The sequence below is a fragment of the Triticum dicoccoides genome, chromosome 7A (assembly GCF_002162155.2).
Source record: "Triticum dicoccoides isolate Atlit2015 ecotype Zavitan chromosome 7A, WEW_v2.0, whole genome shotgun sequence".
NCBI lineage: Eukaryota > Viridiplantae > Streptophyta > Magnoliopsida > Poales > Poaceae > Triticum > Triticum dicoccoides.
Window position 1 is genome coordinate 214,657,583 of NC_041392.1, and position 14,432 is coordinate 214,672,014.

At 55.8% G+C, this 14,432-nt stretch overlaps 1 pseudogene; it reads right to left on the minus strand.

The window, feature by feature from the left end:
- Positions 1-13,344: 13,344 nt before the first annotated feature.
- Positions 13,345-14,229, minus strand: LOC119333397 (annotated as a pseudogene).
- Between the last annotated feature and the right edge of the window lie 203 nt (positions 14,230-14,432).

Sequence of the window (14,432 nt, forward strand, 5' to 3'; positions counted from 1 at the left end):
AATTCGGCGGACACCATGAGGCTGCGGCCGGGCCTCAACTACAACTTCACCGTCCTGGGGCTGGATGCGATGCTTCTGGAGTTGTTCAAACGCGACCCCCAGCACCCATTCACACTGCCGAGGGGCGTAGTTCCTTTGTGCAATAACTCTTCGCTTGACCGGATCCGCGCCATGATGCCGTTGTGCGATTCACACGGAATCGTCCCAACTTGGCAAGAGCCTGCGGATGACGTTGTGCGAGCGTTCTTCGACACCTTGGAGGAAGTGCCGGTCCACGCTGACGAGCAGAAGAGCCTCACCCATGACACCACCGACGAGGAGCTGCAGTGCATCACCACTAGGGCGGAAGAGGTTGCGGCCGCAGCTGCCGCAGGCGCGTTCGGGTTCACTATGGAGGAGGCGGAGGATGCAGAGGCGGCAAACCTTGCCAAGCGCGCGGAGTTCATTGGCGAGGAAGAGCTTGCCGGTTCTGAAGCCGAGCCGAGCGAGGCCGGCGAGGAAGAGCCCGAGCCCTCAGAAGGCTTGCCGCAGGCGGAGCCCCCGGCCCCGCCAAGAAGGCGTCTTCGCAGGGCCGCGGACGTAGCGGGGCGGCAGCCGGCTCAACAGCCGCCAAGCCGTGCGACACGCTCTACCGCGGCAAGTCATGTTGCCGCGGGAGCGCCTCACGCAGCAGCGGCAACTAGAGCGGGATCTTCCCGGGCCACCGCCACCGCCCCCGCCAAGCGGGCAAGGGATCCTACTCCTCCGCCTCGCCGCACCAGAGGGGAGCCGGACTTTGATCTTTCCGCGCTCAGCTCCGACGAGGAGGAAGAAGAGTAAGCTTCTTTGGTGCTCTTATAGTTCTTCAATCTTGCTGTTTTTATCTTGTATCTGACTTGCTTCAATCTGGACTCCTTCCTTTTCAGGACGCTGGCCCAGAGAGCGGCGAAGAGGGCCAAGGCCGTGGTGATTGTCATCGAGGATGACCCCACCGTGTCAGTAGGTGGTGGGTCCGAGGCCACCTTGACGGACCCGGCAATCACTCCTCAAAGCAGCCCCCAGCGCAGCCCCCAGCGTAAGTTCATAGTTTAGCCTTCTGCTGCCGGGCGCGCTTGAGTGCTTCTTCCTTTGTTGATATCTTGCTTGTTGATTTGTGTAGGAGCAGAGCAGCCACATCAGGAGCGCCCGGAAGCTGGTCCCGAGGTGCCATCTGCTTCAACTACGCCGCCAAGGGTGGGGTTCCCGGTAAGGGAGTGCTCTCCGGCAAGGGAGAACTCTCCGGCAAGGGGCAGCTCTCCGGCAAGGGACGGCACCGTTGATCCTGCAGCGACCGAGGCCGCAACTGCAGATCTTGGCGCAGGTAATCCACTTGCCCAGAAACTTTCCCTTGGGTTCTTCTTCTTCTGAATTTCTTCTCTTGGATTTTGGATTGATTTTTCTCCCTTCTTCGTTCTTCAGACCCATCTGCGGCTGAGCCAATGGAGACAGAGGGCGCCGGCGAGGAAGGGGCCGGTGCTGATGAGGCCGCCGGCGAGGAGGCCGCCAGGGCTGCCGCCGCAGAAGCCGGCGAGGGGTCGGGCGATCGCACTGACGACCCTGAGGCCGCAGGAGCACCAGGCGCTGCACCGACCGCCGATCCCTCTGCTGCTTCTGCGGAGCCGGGCTCCAAGGAGCCCCAGCCCGGCGCCTACTTGAAGGCTGGCGACGGTATCTTCATCAAGCTACCCTGGGCGTCGAGCTCCAAGGCGCCGGTCGAGGGGGAAACTTTCGACGGGGAGGCGCTCGCCTCGGTTGGACTATCGTTGGTCGACGCGCCCAGCAGCAGCAGCGGCGAGCCTGAGGAGGAGCAGCTGCTGCGGAAGCTGCTGTCACTCTACCGCGCCCGGCAAGCCAAACTAGCTTCCCGGGAAGCGCTTGTCGCGAAGGCGGGAGTTGACATGGAGAAGCGCGCGGAAGAGCTCCGGGGCCAAAATCAAGAAGCTCTCCGGTCCCTGGCGCAGGAGCGGGAGCGACTCGACGAGGAGCGCACGGCCTTCCTTCTCGAGAAGGCCGAGGCTGAGGAGGAGCAAAGGCTGGCCGCCGAGAAGCAGTCCGCGCGGGAAGGTGAACTAGTGCAGCGGAAGGCCAACCTCGACAGCTACGAGGAAGAGCTCGCCGAGCGCGAGCAAGCACTTGGCGGGGCGCTCAAGGAGGCAAAGGATGCTGCGGCAATTGCAGAGGCCGCCAAGAAAGAGCTGGAGGAGAAGGTGGCGCAGCTGGAGGCCAACATTGGGAAGAGCGGCGAGGAGCTTGCCGCGCTCAAGCGTGAGCGTGAGAAGGATGCTGCCGCCCACGGTGAGCTGCAAGGTCTTCTCGCTGAGAGGGGCAAGGAGCTCAGCGCCGCCAAGGATTCCAAAGCAGACCTGGAGCTGAAGCTGGCCACGCTAACGCAGACGCTGGAGGCCGCCAAGGAGCGGGAAAAGACCTTGTCGGAGAAGGTCAAGGTTGAAGCGGCGCTGCTGGAGAGCATCGTAGTTACCCAGAACTCGTTCAGAGACACTATGGAGCACTGGACTGAGGGTCTGGTGAACATTGCCGCAGTCATCAACGAGGAGCTGGCGCAGCTGGGGATGGAGGACTTTGGGTATCCTTCCGACGAGAGTCTTCAACCCAGCGCCAAGCTCAGCCTATTCTTCAAGGGTGTGGTGACGGCACTCCAGCGGCTCCGGGAGAGGATCCCAAAGCAGCTGGCCGACGAGTCACGCAAAATCTGTGCCGGGGTTCTCTAGAAGGTGTTGATGAAGGTAGCCTTCCGCAATCCAGGCCTCCGCTTCACCAACGTCCTCAGGTCCTTGCCACCTGACGCCGATCTGGATGCACTCAAGGCCCTTGTCGCACCCATTGTGGACAAGGTGAGCGAGATCAAGAGGGTCGAGGGCGGACGCGTAGACTAGGCCGCCCATTTCTTCTTTTCCCTTGTGCTGCTAATCATGTTATGAAAACAGTCTGTTAGAGCTGCGACAAGTTATCTTGTAATATAACTTTATTTCTGTTATCAATTGCTATGTTATTTCCTCTACTAGATTTCTTCCTTTGTACATTTTTACCCTACGCTTCTAGGGAACTTGTCGGCGCAGGCGCCTGATCCACGAGCGCTGAGTGCGGAACTTCAGCAGCCTGCTGGCGGCGCTGCTTCCGACAAGAAACCTTGTCGCGACTAGATGCGGCACGCTTAAGCTGTTGAGCGGACTCGAAACAAAGTAAGGGCGCAACTAGCCACGAGTTGGTTCCTCCGCTCACAGGTTTTCCATACAAAGCAGGGTCGTTCGAGGAAGATAACTCAAAAAATTTAAAAAGTGATTGCTCAAACTTTGGCAACTTAGCTTTTCTGTCGTTTGCTTCCCGGCAAGGCAGAACTTCGCTTGAACGACGCCTGGTCCGTACCACAATCTTCTCTTTCCCCCCCGGCAAACATGTGTGCGGGGGAACCTTCTTTTCCTTTGTTGAAAAGAAGAAAGAAGAGAAAATAATAATATGAAGCCCTTTGGCTCGTTAGTGCTTACCGGATGTAGGTGCTGCACAAAGTGTCAGATAATCGCATGCAAGAAAGAAACTAATGCATGAAATGGACAAGTTGTGCGGAGCACCTGGGGTTTTACTTATGCACGGGATCTGCGCCCGGCTTTGTACAAAGGATTACATGCAACAGCGGCAAGACTTGTACAAAAGGTGGTTGCCGGAACAGGTTCCGGCAACCGCGCCCTACGGTAAAAATTTACGAAGATGTTCTATGTTTCAGGAGTTGCTCACCGGAATGCCATCTTCGGTCTCAAGGCGGATAGCGCCGGGCCTTGTGACTCGTTTCACCCGATAAGGGCCTTCCCACTTCGGTGTCAACTTGCTGGAATTCTTGGCGGACTGAACGCGCCGAAGAACAAGGTCGCCTTCCTCGAAGCTTCTGGCTTTAACTTTGCGGCTATGATAGCGGCGCAAAGCTTGCTCGTATCGAGCAGCTCGTACAGCAGCCTAAAGACGATCTTCCTCAAGGAGCAGCGCGTCGTCTTGTCGCAGCTGTTCTTGCTCAAGCTCATCATAAGCGAGCACTCGAGGTGATCCGTATACGAGTTCCATGGGGAGAACTGCCTCTGCTCCATAGACTAGAGCGAAAGGTGTCTGGCCAGTGGCTCGATTTGGCGTCGTTCTGATCGACCAAAGAACCACCGGCAGCTCCTCGATCCAGTTCCTTCCGCACTTGTGCAGCCTGTCGAAAGTTCTGGTCTTGAGCCCGTGCAGCACTTCAGCATTTGCCCTCTCTGCTTGACCGTTGCTTCTCGGATGAGCAACAGAAGTGAAGCAGACCTTGGCGCCAAGGTCTTGGACGTACTGCATGAAGGTGCGGCTCGTGAATTGCGTGCCGTTGTTGGTGATGATCCTGTTAGGGATCCCGAAACGGCAAACAATTGACCTGAAGAACTTGACTGCTGATTGTGCTGTCACCTTCCTCACTGGCTGCACTTCCGGCCACTTTGTGAACTTGTCGATTGCGACGTACAAGTACTCAAAGCCCCCAACAGCTCGGGGGAAGGGGCCGAGGATATCGAGCCCCCAGACCGAAAATGGCCAGGATAAAGGGATCGTCTGGAGAGCTTGAGCTGGCTGGTGTATCTGTTTGGAGTGGAACTAGCACGCTTCACACTTGGTTACTTGTGCAGTTGCATCCTGGAGGGCTGTCGGCCAAAAGAAACCTTGCCGGAAAGCTTTGCCGGCAAGTGCTCTTGCGCCAATGTGGTGGCCACATATGCCTCCATGTATCTCTGCCAACAACTTTTGTCCATCTTCCCGGCGAATACACTTCAATTTCACACCGTTGAGTCTTCTTTTGTACAGTATGCTATCGACAAACTGGTACATACTTGACTGCCGGGCTACTCTTTCCGCTTCTTCTTGCTCTTCGGGAAGTTCTCCTGTCTGAAGGAAGTGGACAATCTGCTGTGCCCATGCTGGAGCTTGTGGCTCGACAACAAGGACTAAAGGCACATCTGCTGCTGCGGGAACATCCGCTTCCACGGCAAGGACTTGCGGTCCTGCCGGAGCTTGATGTTCCCCGGCAAGCTTGCCGGAGCAAAACTTGTCGGGAGCGTCTGCTTCAACGGAACAAACCATAAGGCTTGCCGGAGCAGACTGCCCCTCAGCCTACTTGGTGTTGATCTTGGGGACTTTCTTGGTGGCGGCTTCGGGGAGCTCTGCCGAAAAGTAGTCACCAGAAACCAACTTCCTCTTCTTGCTTTGTCTAGTTGATGGTGTTACGGATGGTTGAGTCAACTTAAGCACAAAGATCCCTGGTTCCACAGGTAACTTTAGTGCGGCGCACTTTGACAGGCTATCAGCAATGTCATTCTGAGCTCTTGGGATATGCTCCATTTGTAGGCCGTCAAAGTGCTCTTCTAGCTTCCTCACTTCATCAACATATGCTTCCATCAACGGACTCTGGTAGTTCTTGTTCACTTGTCGGACGACAAGCTGTGAGTCACCCCTGACAATGAGCTTCTTGATCCCAAGGTCTGCTGCGATTCTGAGACCGGCAAGCAATCCTTCATACTCTGCAGTATTGTTGGTTGCTTGCTCCTTGGGAAAGTGCATCTGGACTACGTACTTGAGGTGCTCTCCGGTGGGTGCGACAAGCAGCACGCCTGCACCGGCGCCTTGCAGCGAGAAGGCACCATCAAAGTACATCAGCCACTCTTTGCTTGCCTCTTTGACGGGGATGCTCGTCTCTGGAATTTCTTCATCTGGGGTTGGCGTCCACTCTGCTATGAACTCTGCCAATGCTTTGCTTTGGATAGTTGAAGTGCTCTCAAACTTGAGGCCAAAGCTTGACAGTTCTAGCGCCGACTCGAAAATCCTGCCCGTTGCTTCTGGATTTTGCAGTATCCTCTTCAGCGGAAAGCGAGTGACGACTGTGATCTCATGTGCTTGGAAGTAATGGCGCAGCTTTCTCGAGGCCATGAGGAGGCCGAAAAGCAACTTCTGCACGCCAGAGTACCTTGATCTAGCCCCCTGCAGAAGAGAACTGACAAAGTAAACTAGGCGCTACACCATTCTCTTCGGCATCTTATCATGCTCCTGCGCAAACCCATGTTTGTCGGGACCAGAGCTTGTCGGCGAAGCCCCCTGCTTGTCCCTGGATGGATCTGCCGTGGTTGCTGGCTCATCATCTGCCTCCCTCTCCGCCACTAACGCAGCACTAACCACTTGATTGGTTGCCGCTATATACAGCAGCAACTTCTCTTGCGGCTTAGGTGCGACAAGCGTTGGAGTGGAGGACAGGTATCTCTTCAAGTCCTGCAGCGCAGCCTCCGCTTCCGGAGTCCATTTTACTGGACCTGCCTTTTTCAGAATTTTGAAAAATGGCAGGGCACGCTCAGCAGATCTAGAGATAAACCTGCTGAGAGCAGCCACGCAACCGGCAAGCCTTCGTACATCCTTGACGCGCTTTGGTGCTTCGATCTGCTCAATGGCCTTGATCTTGTCGGGATTGGCTTCAATTCCCTGCTGAGACACGAAGAACCCGAGAAGCTTGCCGGAGGGGACCCCAAACACGCACTTCTCGGGGTTAAGCTTGAGGTTGATCCTGCGCAGATTTGCAAATGTCTCGTCTAAGTCTTGAATTAGGGTCGCCCTATCTTTGCTCTTGACCACTATGTCATCCATGTAGGCTTCCACATTTCTGTGCATCTGCGGCTCAAAAGCGTAGTGGACTACCCTTGCGAATGTTGAACCAGCATTCTTCAAACCGAAAGGCATCCGTACGAAGCAGTACGTGCCACATGGGGTGATAAATGCGGTTTTCTCTTCATCCTCTTCTGCCATGAAGATCTGATGGTATCCTGAGTATGCATCAAGAAATGACAGCAAATCACATCCGACTGTGGAGTCAACAATCTGGTCAATACGCGGCAAGGGAAATGGGTCTTTGGGACAAGCTTTATTAACATCAGTAAAGTCAATACAAAGCCTCCATTTCCCGTTAGCCTTGCGCACGACAACAGGATTGGCCAACCACGTGGGATAGAGCACTCCTCTGACAAGGCCTGCTGCTTCTAACTTCTTGATTTCTTCTGCGATGAATTCTTGGCGCTCCACCGCCTGTTTCCTGACTCTCTACTTGACGGGCCGCGCATGAGGACAAACGGCAAGGTGGTGCTCAATCACTTTCCTGGGAACACCGGGGATATCAGACGGTTGCCATGCAAACACGTCGACATTCGCCCGCAGGAAAGCAACGAGCGTGCTTTCCTATTTGGGGTCAAGAGTGGCGCTGATGGTGAAGGTACCACCAGTGTCGTCCTCCTTGGCGGACACCTTCTTGGTCTCAGGTGGAGCTGCCATTGCCTTCTTACACTTGCCGGTGGAGCTCGATGGTGCGTCCTCGACGGTAGCGCAGCACTCCGAAGAGGTGCGCTTGCCGGAGTGGGCATCAGAGCTCTTGCCGGACTTGGTTTTCTTCTTCCCCCCGGGAGCTTCAGTGGCAAGTGTCTTGCGTTCTGCTGCGGCTGCTGCTTCCCGGTAGATCTTGTCGGCACAGATAAGGGCATCCTTCTTGTCGCCAGGGACAGAGATGACACTTATCGGGCCTGGCATTTTCAGTACATTGTACGCATAGTGAGAGGCTGCCATGAACTTGGCGAGTGCCGGACGGCCAAGGATTCCATTGTAAGGTAATGGAAAGTCGGCAACGTCAAACGTGACCCTCTCAGTCCTGAAGTTCAGCTCGCTGCCAAATGTTATCGGTAACGTGATCTTTCCCTTCGGCTTGCTCCTTCCCGGGTTGATTCCTTGAAATGTACCGGTCTCTTCGAGCTCGCTGTCAGGGATCTGGAGTTTCTGGAGCACCGCGGAGGAGATCAGGTTCAAGCCGGCCCCGCCGTCAACTAGCATCTTAGTGACCTTGAGGTTGCGGATTGTTGGTGAAACCAGCATCGGCAAGCACCCGACCGCAGTTATGTGATCAGGGTGGTCCTCAATGTCAAAGATGATAGGCGTGCCGGACCATTTCAGAGGCTTGCGTGACTCGACGGGTGGTTCCGCTGCATTAACTTCCCGCACCCACTGCTTGAGCTGGCGGTGCGAGGCATGCAGAGAAGCACCACCGTCAATGCACAGGACCTCTGTGGCTTTCTGGAACTCCTGCTCATCAGTCTCCTCATCATCCATGTCTTCATCGTCGTTGTCATCTTCATCCTTGTCGCGGCCGCGAGGAGGTCTGTCTCCTTGCCGCTGCTTGGCCTTGCCGCGGCGTCCTCCTTGGCCGGGGCATTTCTTGCTGGATCCTCCAGCACCTTCCTGGGCCTTCTCCTTGTCGCGCCGCTCGTATTCAGCTTTCTGTTGCTCAACAAGCTGTTCGACTTTCTTACAGTTCTGGAGATCATGGCCCTTGGTGCGGTGGATCTTGCAATACTGCTTGTTGGTGCCGTCCTGCTTGTCGGCGACCGCCACCTCCGCGGCAACCTCCTTGCCGGAATCACCAGCTTTGGCTTTGTTGGCGCCACCACCGTTGCCGGACTGCTCAACAACTAGCACCTCTTTGCCTTTCCTCCTTCTGTTGTTTCGCCGCCGGTTTTTCCTTGCCGGGGCAGCATCTTCACTGTTAGATCCTCCCGCTCCTATATTCTCTCCGGGGAGTCTCCTCCCTTCCTCAGCACGTGCACACTTGTCGGCCAGTGCATATAACTCACTGACGTCTCTGATCTTGCACATCGCCATTTCCTCCCGCATCCTGCGGTTTCGCACGTTCTGATGGAACGCGCTGATCACTGCGGCGAGGTGGACGTCTGGGATGTTGTGCTGCACACTGCTGAATCTCTGAATGTACTTGCGCAGGGGCTCTCCTTCCTTCTAGGCGAGCAGATGAAGATCACTCTCCTGGCCATGAGGCTTGTGTCCGTCTGTGAAGGCGCCGACAAATTGATGTCACAGGTCAGCCCAAGAGGATATGGAGTTGCCCGGCAAGTGCATGAACCAGGATCTGACGTTGGGCTTGAGCACCAGCGGGAAGTAGTTGGCAAGGATCTTGTCATCTCGTCCCCCGGCAGCCTGCACCGCAATGGTGTAGATGCTGAGGAACTCCGACGGATGCGTCTTGCCGTCGTACTTCTCCAGTACGTCTGGCTTGAAGTTCTTTGTGCTGGGCCACTGGACTTGCCGCAGCTCACGAGTGAACGCAGGGCAACCTACTGCGTATGGCAGATCGCCTGGTTCCCCTGGCGCATGCATGTCAACAGAGGGCCCAGCGCGCTTGTCGGATTGACGTCACGCTTCTCTTCGCCGCTCGATGCGGGTTCGAGCGTCTTCTTGTTGTCGATCATGAAGAACTTGGCGCTGATCGCGACGAGCTCGTGGATCTGACGATGCAGTGGAGTCGCTGTCGAGGTGGATCCGGCGAGTCGGCGATCTTGGCCTTCGGGGCGGTGATTGCATGGTAGTTGCACCTCCGCCTGTTTCGTTGCCATCGGCTCGCGTCCGGCAACCCTGCCGCGGCGGCGACGCGCTCGGCCGCCGTGGAGTGTCGCCGTTGGCGTAGCCGATGAGACTCTGAATGGTGGCCCTCCATTCGTCGATCTTATCCGACGTCGGAGGGTAATCTAGGAGAAGTTGAGCTCGTGCCAAAGTTTCTGCTGGAGTGGTGGGTGGCAGTGGCGGACGGCACGAGGAGCGGGACGTGCTCGAACTTCTAACTATGTTAGAAGGAGCAGTATCCCGTCCAGGCGACCGTGCCCCGCTCGCGCCAGCACGCTGGCGTGCATGCTGGTCTTGAGCGCCCCGAGATCCACCAGCTTGGTCTTGGCCTATCATGCGTATGGCACTGCAAGTGCCATGGCGCTGTTGGTCTTGGGCCTCTTGAGAGTGGCGCGGGACATGTACAGTCGCCGAGGTTTGTGCAGCCTTGTCCTTGGACCTGGCAGCATCATGAGCTTCTTCGTCGACGTCCATTCTTCCGCCGGCGTCCATTCCACCACCCGTTTGCTCCAACGGTGGCGGAAGTGACGTGGACGGAGCGGCTGCCGCCGAAGTCTTCTTCTTCGGTGGCATGTTGATGAAGGGAATGAAGATCTAGCTCGCGTGAACGCCGGATCGGATTCACACAATCTCGACGCCCCCTCCCTGGCGCGCCAAAGATGTCGGGGAAACTGATCCACGAACACCTATGGGGCCGGCGGACCGGGCCCCTTTCGGTTCGGCGGGGGGTGGAGGTCGCACGAAGAGCGGATCGAGGCGAAGCACACGAGCAGTTTTACCCAGCTTCGGAGCTCTCTGGAGAGATAACACTCCTACTGCTGCTTGTCTGGTTGTATTATCTTGTGTTCTTGCTCTAGAGAGAGAGCGTGGTGTTTTCTGGGCTACAAATGAATCGAAGCGAACTGTCCGAACCCCCTCTACGTTGCGCATGGGCCTCCTTTTATACGCTAAAGGGGTCACCGACAGGTGGCAACGCAGAGGAGGGTATAAACATAAAAAGTGAGGTGGTTGGTACAGTTGCTTGTACAGTGCACCCTACCTAACCCTGACGGCAGGGGACAAGGGCATTAAAGGCCCGTCTGAGTCGTCCAAACAGTGCAGAAAAGGACCGTTAGGGATGCCACCGTTCGCCACGATGGCGATCTTGTCAGCTTCGCATGCCACTGCGCACCGCTGGCTGCACAGCCTCTCGCCACGCGCGCCTGGAGAGGTCCCCAGAGCGACACGTTGGTGGATGCGCTGGAGCGCGGGCACAGAGTGGCCGCCTGCCGCGGCAAGCGCCTTGCCGCTGTTGTTATCTTGTCGGGTCCAGAGGCTTGTCGCTCCCCGGGCTTCGAGGTACCTTGGTTGGTCTTCCCGGCAAGCTCCTCTTGCCGGGGCCTTGTCGCCTTGCCGGAGCGCGTGGCGCGTCGCGGCAAGTTCCTTGGCGTGCCCTGGTTGGCCTTTCCGGCAAGCTCCTCTTGCCGGGGCCTTGTCTCCTGAGCTTAAATACTTTGTTCTTGAATGGCTCCAAGGGAACCATGGAGGATCTTGGCGTTCGCCCGGCAAGCCTTGCCGCGGGGTGCTGCAACTGCCCGTGCACAAGTTCGGGGTACTAGGGTACCCCTATTCTAGTACACCGACACCACCCCCCGCACCTAAATTCCTTTTTTTAGTTAATTTCCCTCCCTACCCCAACTTATTCTATTACCGTTGGTCGCGAGATCTTATGGATTTCACCTCTAGCCTACCCCAACTTGTTTGGGATTAAAGGCTTTGTGGTTGTCAATTTCCCTCCCTGTATTGTGCATGCAAATCATTAGAACTCAAATTTATATTTTACATGATAATAATTCAAATCAACCAAACAATATTTACATTGATCATATAGAACAGAGAATTCATCTACACAGAAGAAATAGAACATGTCAATTTACAGTTCACATTGATCGTAAAGATTCACTTGAAACACTTGTTGGTAATGTTATCAAATACCTTGCGGGGGTCAAAATGACGTTGGCTAGCAAGGAGGAGGAGGCACCATGATGGAGTTCATAGGCAGAGAGGAGGGGTAGGAGGAGGTGATGCACAAGGCAAGGAGGGGTGCGGCACATGGTGAGGCAGGGCGCAGGAGTCCGTGAGAACTGGAAATGGCAGTGGTGACCAAAAAGGACAGGGGTACTAGAGGCGGCCCCACAGCGTCAGAATGAGTGACAGGGCCCGGAAAGCAGCAGCAGCACAACAAGGGGAGGACGGATGACACTGCAGGGTGGGTGGAGGCGGCACCGTTCAGGAGTGGTGGTGGCAAGCGTAGGCGGGTGGTTTTGAAATTTGAGCCTGCCAAAATAACGTGGGATATGGAACCCCTCCATGTACAGTGTGTGGGGATGTTTTTTGGCGTGCCTGTTTTTTTTTGGTATTGAGGATGGTTGAGGCGAGTCTTTCGAGTATGTTATTTCAACCTTTGATGATTTTTTAGTGAAGGAGTTGTTTTGGGGGATCTGTTAGAGATGCTCTCACATGGTTATTACACAACTAATAGTGGGGTATGGGCCGTATGGCAGTTCTCTTTTGCTATGGAACGGATAATGGTGCAGCCAAAGAGTTGTTGGGTAACTGTTATATCATAAACATGATGTTAAATAAAAGTTGTCCCCTTGAAATCTATACATCTAAACGATTGTGTGGCTAAGGGAGTGTGGTGGTAGACGTGTGGTTGAACCTTTCTTGCGACCAGGGTCCGGTCACTGGCATTTGTTAAAAGGCCCATCCAAAAAAGAATTTTATCTGAATAGAGCTTCAATGATATGCCATAGCCCTGGAAAAGGTGGCAGAAGGTTAAAACATTATTCTCCTACGTTTGAATGATGCACTGATTTTTTTGATTGAGTGAAACTTCCGCAGCGAAACCAATTAGCACACTATAAGACATCACTAGTTTTTAGAATCTATGCCCATAGGCCTGGTGAACAGTTTAAAAAGTAGTTGCGTTGGATTCCTCTTTGGGGAGAATGGTTACTAGATGCCGATTTTCACAATATTCTGATGCCCTCTTCACATTTCCTTCTAGCTTTCGTACTGTCCCTACCCCCTAAGTATCTTATGTCATAATTCATGAATCACAGATTGTGTGTATGATGTCAATAACACTACGGAATCATCAAATCACGATAGAATGGTCGGTGCAATGAGATGGGTGTCGACTTGCTGAAAAAGCAGAGAATCCCACAGGATAGATATGGTGAATATGTGGCTTAAAAGCAAAAGCATAATGAGTGGACATGATTGGATAACCCCCCCTGCTTACACTGCTTCGAAGGACATAAATGTGGCATGTAGCTAGATAATAGTGCTGTCCAAATATGATACGGGGACTCAACTCGAACAGAAGTTTTGTTGTTTTTGTGGTTGCTTTTGGATAAGGTTACACTCTTATTTAGCTTCAGGTAAGGTACTACCTCTTTAACTAAAAAAGGATTTCCCCCGCTTTAGATTATAAAGCAACCATCAACGATTACAACCAAGAGACCGATACAAACACATACCACCACCGCACACAAGCCACACACCCACGACAAGATACAAAGATGCCGGGCGCCAACACCCCACCCCATCGACAGCCAACCAAACTACAGATGAGCAAGGAAGACTGCTTGGAGCCGACAGAGGCCTCCACAAAGAGAGGTGAGCCAGACAACAACGAAGTCACGACTCCAGAGCGGTGCCTCCTAGAAGGTTACGACCATGGATAGCCGCCACTGCCCGATCCCGAAGATCAGGTTTTCACCCGAAGCAAGACGACAGGAGTGGGAACGCCACGACGGAGCCTTCAGGAAGGGTACGACGTCCATCGGCCAGTCACAGAACTAGGCAAGTGGTATACCTCGGCCCTCACACCCCTCCTTCGCACCCTAACTCCGTCGACCACCCGCAACCACGCCACCCACATGGCCATGGGTGCCCGCCCGCACCAGAGACGCACGCTCCGCCCCCAAATGCCGCGCCTCCCGCCACCAGAGCCGCCGCTCTGCAACCAGACCACCCCGAGACCTACACAAAGGCTCCGGCTTTGGACCAATCGGCGGCCCTCGACCGACAGATCCACCCGCAGGCGCTCCGCTGGAAGGCCTGCACCAACCCGCCCGTGGCCAAGAAAAGGGGGAGAAAGGGGAGCGGACGAATCCGGACCAGCATGAAGGTGTGCCGGCGACACGTGACGCGACCGCATCGAGGCCACCCATCCCTCCAACCAAGCTCCCCGCCAAAGACGAGGAAAGGGGAAGAAGGAGGAGCGGACGCATTCGGACTGGCAAATGTGCCGGCAACAGGTGGCATGACCGCATCGAGGCCACCCATCCCTCCTACCGAGCTCCCCATCGAGCACTCCCGTGCCGCCCCACCATGGTAGCTGGCACACATCTCCGCGAGGCCACCCGCAAACGCTCGCCCGCCAAAGAGGGCTACCACATTGACCCGCTGCCGCAGCCAAGGAAGCTCACCGGAGATGCCTCCTCACGCCGCCTGCCGATGTCCAAGCGCTAGACCAGGAAGGTCCCGACACGGACACGACCAGCACGCCCAGCCAGCTACCACCACAGAGCCGCCACCCCCACCAGCCCGAAGCCGCGGCAGGGGCAGCCGCCCGCAGATCCTGTCACCCGCGACCCGCACCACCCTCAGCACCAAGCCAGGAGCCAGCCCTGGCCACACTGGACCCCGCCACCGATGTCCTGCCTCGCCATGACCGCCGCCACTGCCAGATCCGCCCGCCACCATGTACACCCACACCAGCCGCTCGCCACCCCTGTAGCTCCACGACTAGGCGAGGCCTCGCAGCCACCACGGCCATCACGGCTGCCCGCACTGCCGGCCTAGCCGACCATGAGGCCGCCGCTGTGCCTTGCACAAACGCTGCGTCCCCAAGGGCCCCCGCATCCCGCGCTGCAGGGGGACCGCCAGGGAGGAAGACAACCCCGCCG